This window comes from Acomys russatus, chromosome 17 (genome assembly GCF_903995435.1).
Source record: "Acomys russatus chromosome 17, mAcoRus1.1, whole genome shotgun sequence".
Taxonomy (NCBI): domain Eukaryota; kingdom Metazoa; phylum Chordata; class Mammalia; order Rodentia; family Muridae; genus Acomys; species Acomys russatus.
The window spans coordinates 28,834,016-28,842,792 of NC_067153.1; positions in this window are offsets into that span (position 1 = coordinate 28,834,016).

The window sequence follows — 8,777 nt, forward strand, 5'->3', positions numbered from 1 at the left end:
ACTGAACCAGGCCCTTTGAACATATGTAACAGTTGTGGAGCTTAGTCTTCATGTGGAACTGTTAATAGGAGCAGGGACTGTTTTTGACTCTTTTGCCTGCATCTGAATCCTTTTCCCTTAACTGGCCTGCCTTGACTAGCTACAATAGGAGATGTACCTAGTCCTACTGCAAACTTGATATGCCAAGGCAGATTGATATCCATGGGAGGCCTCCCCTTTTCTGAAGAGAAAGGGAGGACAGAAAAATGATGGAGGGTGAGGTGAGATGGGGAAACTGGGAGAAGAGGAGGGAGAAGAAGCTGCAGTCAGAATGTAACTTAAATAAATAAATTAATTCATTAATAAAAATTAAATATCCTTTCTATACCCCACCAGCAAACATACCGAGAAAGCGATAATGGGCACACTTTCATTTACAACACATCAAGACAACAAAATTTCTTAGAATAAATCTAAGGTTGTGAAAGACCTCTCCAATGAAAATTTCAAATCTCTGACATAAGGAATTGAAAATGACACTATGGAAAACTGTCCTTCTCATGAAAGACATTTTTTCTTGATGGATTAAATAGAATTAACATTGTAAAAATGACCAGCCTATGAAAAGTAATTTACAGCTTCAATGCAATCCCAATCAAAATGCCTACAACATTCTTCATAGAAGTAGAAAAAAAGTCCTGAAATTCATTTGGAAGCAAAAATGACCCTGGAAAACCAAAGCAACTCTAAGCAAAAAGAAGAATACTGGAAAAGTTGTTATTCTAGACACACACACACACACACACACACACACACACACACACACACACACATATATATACACACGTATATATATTATATATATATACGTGTGTATATATGTATGTATGTATAATTTATATATGTATATATACATACATGTATATTATTGTAAAGTAAATTAAGATACACATGGACTGACAATACATCACAAAATAACCATAGACTAATAGAATCATAGATTAAAAATCAAAGCAGGAGAAATTTCCTTTTGAATTGCTGGTCAGGGTTATTTGAGAAGCTCCCAAACTATAGATTATTGACATAACCTTTGGCTGCCTCTCAGGGGTCAAGAGTGAACCCATACTGCTGAAGATACTACACACTTAGGACACAGGACTTAGATGATCTGATATGGATCTGATCTGACAGCCACTTTCCTGCATTCTAGCCTCCATGGTTCTAGAAAATACTATGCAAGATTCCAAGGGAGTGAAGAAATTAAGAAGTTCAACTCAGCTGCAACATCTATGAGTCACAGCAAAAATCAGCATGTCAAGATTTGTAAAAATGTGCAAAAAGTGGCACTCATGTGTAGATGGCAACCAACAGCTGTCTAATTGAACTTAAAGCTTGCTCAACAGAAGAAAAGTCATGCCAGTGCTGGGAACCTAGGCAGCTTCTCATGTTTAGGGAGGTCAAGGACCTTAGAAAAGTATTTCCTACTCTCGTTTTGCTAGACCAGCCAATGGAGATCATCACACAAAACCACAACTGGACACAATTCAGGGACCTAATGATTGTGAGCTGCCCAGGCCCAATGGATACATCTACAGCACAGTTCGTGTTTCTGTGGCCAAGAAACATTGCAGAAGAGGAGGAAGAGAGATTCTAAGAGCCAGAATACCAAGAAGTCTGCTGTAAAACAGTCTTTCCTAGAAGTGGCTGCATAAACCAGACCAGAACATTGACAATATCAAAGCAGGTGTTACCATGGAATGGAGATATTTTCCTAGGGTTCCACCATAGACAAAAATCTATAGGCAACTAGTGACTACTGGCAAAAGAAGAATTAGCCTCTTCTGGGAATGACACTTCTTATTGGTTGTCCAATGTAGAGTGCTCTGCTTTGAAACCATTTACACAAAACCAACAGAAATGGATCTAGCAGGTTGTACACACACACACACACACACACACACACACGCACACACGCACACACACACACACATACACACACACACATGTGCATACACATACATCTGTACATGTATGTATGAATAATATATTTATATATGCAACAATAATAATTAAGGTAAAGGGACTATCAACTTGAGAATTGAGGAGCATGGAAAGATTTGAACACGGGTATCTGGGAGGGTTTAGAGTGAGAAAAGGGAGGGGAAATGTGATGCAATACTATTTTGATTTAAAAAATTTAAAATAAAAATTGTAGGGCAAAACCATAACATTCCTAGAAAAAAAGTGGCCAAGGACATCAAATAAACTGCCATTTTCCCTTTCTCTCTACTTGGCTCTGTTTTGCTCAGGGGCCTGCATCCTGTTACTCATGTGTTATTTTCCAGACATACTGATTTGAGTTCTACTGAGGCCACCCTGCATCTATCTGGGAGCTCCCAATACTACATGGTAGTACCACAGGCTTTCTGCTCTGTGAATTCCAGGCCCTGCTTCTTCATAATTTATACTCTTGTTTCAGTGCAATGCCTCCTCTTGTAGAGCCTTCATCAGTGGGCACGCAAAATATTTTCCCCCCTAGAGCACATAAACCTTAAAATATGACTAATGCCATTGGTAAATAGTATGACTGGGCATGTAGTGTTAGGTTGGAATAACGGGCTCTTTGAATGTTGAAGTGAATTTTTCTATTACCTTCCAGAATTCAGTCCCCCTTCCCTCCCTGGGGCCCTCACTGGGGGTTGGTCTGGTGCTGCTGTGTATTCAAATGCTAAATACTGGCCCACAAGATCTGGTTGCTGTGAAGATGAGTCTATTCTCACATAAAGCAAGTGATGCTGGAGCCTGTAGCTGGGCAGAATAGAGGTTGGCAGAGCTTTGATTCCTGGGCAGTGGGTTTGAGGTAGGGACCATGAGGCTGCTACAGAGAAGTGGGAGAGAGAAAGAAGATGGAGAAAGAGGACTTGGCCTGATGGAGCAGATCCAGCCCAGACAGGACAACTTATAGGCAAGTAACTTTGGGAAATGCAGCCGGGAGACAGCCAGACTAGCTTAGAAAATTAGTGTAAATCATGTCTGCCCAGCTATTGTGCTGAAGCTGTTTAAATAAGTCTATAGGATTCTGCCTCGATTATTTTGGGGGCTAGTCTGGTCACAGAATAGCCCTTTGGAGTTGAATAAACATTCAACAACCCCCTTCCCATCTTTTTACATGGTCTGTTGTCTTTCTCTCTGAAAGTTTCTAGAAACTTGTTTTCAACCTAGACTTCTAAACTCAAGCCATGCTTTTCTTGGTTTATCACCTATCTATATGTGTATGTATGCATGCAGACATGTATATACATTTATTATCTCTCTCTCTCCATCTATAATCATCTATCTATCTCTGCCTAGCCTCTCTCTTAGCTATCTCTATCTAATCTATCATCTATTTATCTATGTTTTTCTACCTGTCTGTCTATTATCTCTCTCTGTCATCTCTCTCTCTCTTTATTTATTTACCAACCATCTGTCTGTCTTTCTCTATCATCATCTCTCTGTCTACATATACCTGACTATTTATCTCTACTATCTATCATCTATCTATCTATCTATATCTATCTATCTATCTATCTATCTATCTATCTATCTATCTATCATCTATCTATCTATCTATCTATCATCTATCTATCTATCTATCTATCTATCTATCTATCTATCTATCTATCTTTTTATCATCTATCCTACCTACCTACCTTCCTGTATCCCTGGTTTCATCTGGTGTTCTCTGAGGACCCAAATAAATCTTCATTTTAGAAATCCTTATGTTTAACTCTGTTGCAGAGCTCTATCCCCAGCACCCAATTCCCTGTTTCTTCTATCTTAAAAAACAAACAACCCTCTTTTAAAGTTGAATATGAAATCTCCAAAACTGGTAATCATGTTATAAAAGCACTTCCTAGACGTCTTTCATCTATTACAGTGTTTTCCTCGATTTTATAGAAAGCCTGTATCTTGACTTCATATACAAAACTCTTGCTGAGTTAAAACTTTTTTTAATGCAGGCTAACAGTATAATTGTTCTTGGAGGCAAGGTTTCCATATATAGTTTAAGTTGGCCTGGAGCTCAGGATCTTCTGTGCTGGAATAGGCGTGCAACACCATGCCCAGCTTGGGATGACTTTACACACAACAAGACTTACACACATTTTTTTTAATGCCCAGTTCCATGTCATCTCATAATATGTATGTAGTCATTCCTAAGCCAGGACACAGAAGGTAGACCTGTGACCACCCAAATGTTTTCCTACATCTTTTAGGCAGAACCTGACCACCACTTGTCTGCTCTATGTCCTTGTAGCTTTCTCTTTCTAGAATGCCAGATGCTTTTGGGCCACTGCTCTTTGGATTCTGTGTAAAATTTTCAGCTGGGAGAGTCAAAAGCTGCCAGCTTTTCCCATGTCAGTGGATGTGGCCATTTTCTTCTGAATTTAGAGAAATCATTATTTATATTCTCTTATAACATGTTAATCATATAATATGTTATGTGAAAGTTACTTTGTTGCTCTCTCAGTGTTGAACCAGTCAGGTATTCAAACAGAAATCACATTTGGTCATGTTTATAGTACTATTTTGGATTCAATGTGACAGTTTTGTTGAGAATTTTCATAGCTATACTGATGAGAAATATATTTTTTTTTTACTTTTAGTTTAATTATTTGCCTAGTTTTTTTTTTTTTTTTTATAGCATCAGCACCTGAACTGGGAAAAAAGAAATCTGATTCTTCTTTGTTATAGAAGAAATTTTAGAGTTGATATTGATTTTTTATGTAATCATTTGGCAGAGTTTATTGATAAAACTGTTTGATGTTGGACTTTTCTTTAAGATTTATCTATTTGCATGGAAGAAGTTGTGCTTCTTGAAGTCTGAAGAATGATTTTTGAGAGTTATATGGTACAGAGTGCCAGTGGCATGTCCACATGCTTTCAGAGTGTTGTTCTTTCATAATGAATCTGTATTTCCCACAGTAATTTTGAATCATATATTATAAGGCTACAGAGTTAGAAACTTTATAAGTACATGTTTCCTTCAACTCAATTAACTATATGGTCCACTTTTGATAGGACATTTATTTAATTATGCAATTTTCTGATCATTTACTAATTTTCAAGCTTCATAGAATCCAAAGGAATCTGAATATCAGATTTTCTTTCATTGCTTGGATGCAATGTAAGCATCAATCCACTTGTCCAAACCATCAATGTACTCGGGGTGGTACTTGCAGTCCTCCATCAGTGTCCTGAGTTTATGGAAGACATCATTCTGATGAGTTCTAGACATGCTGGATTCTGCCTCTTTTTTTTTTGGTTGTCCTTTCACCAAGTAAAAATACCAAAGGTCTACACTATAGGTTGCGTTGTACAGTGGTATCCATTCAACCCATGCTTTGAGCACTGGCCACAAGTGAGTGAACATAAGAAGCCAGGCCTGAGAGCTTCACAGTTCTGTTACACTGCTGGCTCAGGTCTAAGGATTCAGGAGATATGGTCATAATGATGACATTGTTGAAAGATTAGTTTTTAAGATTAGCAGTAGAGATTCTTGGGTAATTTAATTCTTATTAAGTCAATGAACTTTGTTAGTACTTGTCTTTGGATCTAAGCTGCTAACAACTGCACGAAACTGCTCATGCTATTCTCTGCTATTCTTTTAGGTTTCTGGATGCTGTAGTGAAAATCCCCTCTCTTCTCTGTTTATTTATCATTCTTGCTAAAAGTTTATAATTTTATTGATGTTTTCAAACATTCAGGCAAGCATGGTGACACACACCTTTAACCTCAGCACTCAGGGAGCCAGAGACAGGTGGATTGCTGTGAGTTCAAGGCCATCCTGGTCTCCAAAGTGAGTCCAGGACACCCAGGTATACACAGAGAAACCCTGTCTTGTTAAAAAAAAATCAAACATTCAATTGATATTTTTAATTGATTATTTGTTATGTCATTAATAATTTTTTCTCTCTCTTTCTTTTTTTTTTTTTTTTTTTTTTTTTCTTGGTTTTTCGAAACAGGGTTTCTGTGTAGCCTTGGTTGTCTTGGACTCACTTTGTAGACCAAGTTGGCCTCGAACTCACAGAAAGTTTATTTTTTTAACATGGTTCTTTTAAAAACAGATACATTTTTTACTATTACACATAAATAAAATAAACTACATACAGTAAGAAGAACCATGAAACAATCAGGAATTATATAAACGTTACATTCATAGTGATTCGGCTATTTGTATTTGGCAAACTTGAAGTAAAATCTTTCCTATCTTGTTGAGTCTAAAATTCTGAATGAGAATCAATATCTATCATATCTCATCTCTATTAACTTAAAACAACTATCTAGATGTAAAATCATCTTAACCCCTAACCAACCAAGCTTAATCTAAGATTAAACTATCTCAATGATTGCATCATCCTTTCTAACTTTTTCTTTCATAATAGATGATTAATAAGATGTATCAAATTTTCTGCATGAATTCAACTCTTAGGTGAAAAATATGTTACTATTTAGGATGTGTAAATTCAGTTTTAAAGATGATGTTGTAAACATTGATTAAAATGCTCAGTAGGAATTATTTTGCAAAAAGTATATATGACTGCTTCCTGAAATGAAATGAATAATGACTGTATAGATTTAAGTTATAGCTTTGCTATCTATCACTGAATACTTATAAGGTAAATGACTAGGTTGCTGGATATAAATTTAAAAAATAAACTCCTCTACATGTTTTACATATGTTAAAAAAAGAAGAAGCTTAGCTATCTATCTGTATTATTGGGTTAGGGGGAACCTTTAAGAGGGCCTAATGGGAAGAAATCGGGTCACTAAAGGCCCTGTGCTCCGTGGTGATGATGGAACCCCAGCCCGTTCAGCTCTTTTTGCCTTTTCTCTCTACTCTCAGTTTATAAAACGAGGAACTTCACCACAAACTCAAAAGCTATAAAGTCAGCTAACCATGAAATGTCTTAAACCATAAAACAAAGTGAACCTAGTATCGATGTAACTTGTTTCTAACTTAAGCAAATTCTCATCATCCTAGAGATTTTTTGGTGTGGTTTTAAAAAATTAATTAAACATTTTTTATTTATTACATATACATTTATATTATTACACATATATACAACAAACTACCTATAACAAGAAGAACCATGACACAATCAGGAATTATATAAATGTTACATTCTTAGTGTTTTGCCTCTTTGTATTTGACAGCCTTGAAGAAGACATCTTTCCTATCTTGGTGCATCAAAAATTCTGAATGTGAATCAATCTCCATCGCATACTGACATTATCAATTTAAAACATCTATCTAGACCTAAAAACATCTTAACTTCTAAACAAATAAGCTTCATTGTAAAACTAAGCTACCTGGTCTTTATTTTATTTATTTATTTTTTTTTAATTTTTTTTTTGCTACCTGGTCTTTAACTCCACCAGAGACTTGAGAAGGAATAAGCCTGATTACCTGAATATGCTGGGAGTGCAGGTTAGTAGCTTTCCAAATGAGAAGACGACAGAGACAGTTTGCTACCTGAATAGTCACACAAAACTCTCTATAATGTTGGAGCATATTCTTCAGCCTTCTGGCCCAAATATACCTGATATTTGTGAGGCAGGAACTATTGAGACTTGCTTACCCTGTCTTGGCAGAGTTTGGCCATCAACTGTGCCTGCATCCAAGCTTGCCCTTTTTAGGCAGAATTCTGTCTGTGGTAGAAATGAGGACATTTTGTCCAGTGGCTTGTTTGCCACATTTGAAGCCATCTCCATAAAGAGAATCTTTGATGCTCATCATCCTCTTTTGAGGTAGGCTGGGTGTTGCCACAAGTTAACCTGTCTCATTGTCAGTAGATCGTTAAAATAATAAAAACATATTTAAATGCAATATTCTGCATGTCTCTGAGGTTTTTGAAGACCTTATCTAACTATCCTACCTTTCTTTCTATAGAATCATATCTATCTGCTGCACCTAAGATGTATATTCTTGTGATAAAAGTAGACTAGTGATTGGCATGACCATGATTTGATCAACTAACTATTAACTTGTATAACTTATTTATCCTTAACAGCCTGCAATAGCACTTTCAAAGTATTGGAAGTAAACCTTGTATTATAATTGAGTTATATGGTTACAATACCTCAGATTAGAGAAGATATATATATGTATGTATATATATATAATGTGTGTGAAGAATAATCTCACATTTGAATTCTATACCACTGTATCTAGAATTTATTTTGCATCTATATATAAAATTCTATACCAGTGAATTAAAAATAGCCTTGTGAGTGACAACTGAGGAATTAAGTTGAGGAGTAGGTTCACCAATCTACTTTTTCTTCTATCTTCCCTATATATTTCTATATTACCCTTTCTTTCTTTTCAACCCCTATCTCCAAACCTAATAATGGGAGATAAAGAAATAGAGAGACATTGCTGAGTATAACCTTGTTTTTTCTCTAAATAAAACCAATAATAACCAACTCCTATTGATAATAACCCTCTGTAGCCCAAGAAAGCAACCAAAAACCTACCAGACGCCCCCTTAAAGGAAATGGGGTGTCGTTTTCTTAAGGTTTCTTCTGGTTGACTTGGGACAAATAATTCCTTTGTAGGGGCCCAAATAAAATTGGGAAAATGGTCAAACAAGCTAGGAATAGCATTTGTGGTCCAGTTTCTAAATGTTGAGAAATTCTAGGCTTAATCAGTGTCCTGTGTGGGACAGTCTGAAATGGTGGACCAATTGGGTTTAGAAGCTTTCTATGAAAGTGTCCTGGGAGCTGTCTTGTTCTGATGAGGAACAGCCATTGAA